We start from the raw sequence: 2,167 nt of genomic DNA, 5'->3' as shown, positions 1-2,167 counted from the left end.
TTTGCATATTTTTTCCTTTTTTACGAGTTCTCATTGATTCGGCGAGCTGCATCGTTTCAGTGCGACCTTCGGCGATTCTCGAGTTCCGCGTGAGCACCTCTTGGCCGTGACTTCCGGGCGTATCGCTGTTGTCAGGACCAAAGTGTTCGTATCTTCATCCTTGTCGATTAGCAGGTCAAATCGACTGGCACGCTTTGGATATCGATTCGGGTATTAGCCCTTTGTGTTTGCAGATCCACTTTTGCATCAACACATCTTTTGGCACGCCCGGTGGGACCAATCAATCAATATGTTCAATCCCGAGATCGATTCAGGGAACATTATCGCAGTATCAGAAGAAGATCTCAAGGAAGAACAGAGGCAGGCTATGGAAAAGGCTGTAGAAGAATACAAGCAGCTTTGTCTGAGATCGTTTAGCTTGAACAAGAGTGGACAAGTCATCCAGAAGCAAGATTTGCCGTTGCCTCGGCAGGTTACCTTTGACTCCAATCCTGGTAAACTTCAAGAGATGGTTAATTCTGCAGTAAATCATGCTTTGATTAATCATTCCAATGTGCTGTCCAATACTGTTCATAATGCTGTGGTTCGAACTCTCAAAGAAGGACAAGCGGCACCACATTACGTTGGGCCTGCCTATCATCAACCAGAGCCGGCATCTGTCAAAACTCCATCGGCTCCTTCGGCCGTTGTGGGTACAGAAGTTACTTCCCCTCCAGTATTGGCAGGCTCACCTAATATTCAATCTACACCGATACGATCAGATCAGGTACTACCAGGAGGGCGAGTTCAGCTTAATACAGATCTATCGGCATCAGCTATGTCAGGCCCTGTGTCTCAGAATAGCCAGATTCCTACTAATTGGTGGGGATATGGCATGCCTCCGGAGTCATCTGCTTTCAATCCTAGATTACCTCAAGTGTTTGATGCAGTAGGAAGAGCGCCTATACCATCGGCCGTTTCGCCGATGGCTCAAGTGCCTCAATATGCCGCAACTACTTCTGTGCAACCAACTCCAGGAGGTTTCCAGATGCCTATGGTTCAAACATTCAATTCAAGTCCATCGGCGAGCTTACTGCCGATGCAGCAGAAAGCCCCTGCTATGAGTCAAACTGGGGTTCAGTTCATGCCTCAAACCGGTTATAATTATCCAACAATATCAGCAAATTACCAGCCATCGGTAAGTTTTGTACCGATGAGTTCTAATAATGATTGGTCAGGACAGTTACCTGTTCAACATACAGTTCAGCGAAATCAGCAGGTTGCAGGGATTCAACAAGGTCATATGCAAGCTGGTTTCCAGAATCAAGCATCGGCAGCCCAGCCGATGAATCCTTTCCAACAGGCTAATGGACCACAAGTAACGGCAAATATGCCGATTGCTGGAGATCGTGGGCCACAAAGATATGTGGAGGGATGTCAGCAGGCACCTCCTGTAGAAATTCAACCAGTTCGTCAGCAGGAGGCTGATGCTTTTTGGGCCGATAAGATAGCAGAAATTATGAAGGATCAGTTTGGGATAAAGCCCAAGGTCAATACTTATTCTTATCGGACTCCATACCCTCCTGCATACGATTTAATTCCTCTCCCAAATCGGTACAAGGTACCGGATTTCACTAAATTCTCTGGGCAAGATGATACATCAACAATGGAACATGTCAATCGCTTCATTATTCAATGTGGAGAGGCAGCTAACAGAGATGAATTAAGAGTTCGATTATTTTCATCATCTTTGTCTGGATCAGCATTTACATGGTTCATTTCATTACCACCAAATTCTATTATTACTTGGGTTGATCTAGAAAAACAATTCCATAAGTATTTCTTTGCTGGAATCCATGAAAAGAAGCTTACCGATTTAGTAAAATTGAGACAGCGTAATGATGAATCGGTAGAAAGCTTTGTACAAAGGCTACGAGATGTAAAAAATAAGTGCTACAGCCTGGTGCTGGATGATCGGCAGCTTGCCGATCTGGCTTTCCAAGGGTTATTGCCACATCTTAAAGACAGATATGCTTCTCAGGAGTTTGAAAGCCTCAGTCATCTTGTGCAAAGGATCTCTGATCAAGATACTAGGGTTTTTGAACCTAAAAAGAATTGGAGTAAAAAGGTATCATTTGTTGAAGAAGTAGGAGATTCTGACTCTGATGAAGAACCAGTTATCGGCTTA

This window comes from Miscanthus floridulus, chromosome 3 (genome assembly GCF_019320115.1).
Source record: "Miscanthus floridulus cultivar M001 chromosome 3, ASM1932011v1, whole genome shotgun sequence".
Lineage (NCBI taxonomy): Eukaryota > Viridiplantae > Streptophyta > Magnoliopsida > Poales > Poaceae > Miscanthus > Miscanthus floridulus.
The sequence above is the reverse complement of the archived record's forward strand: the minus strand, read 5'-3'. Positions refer to the sequence as shown.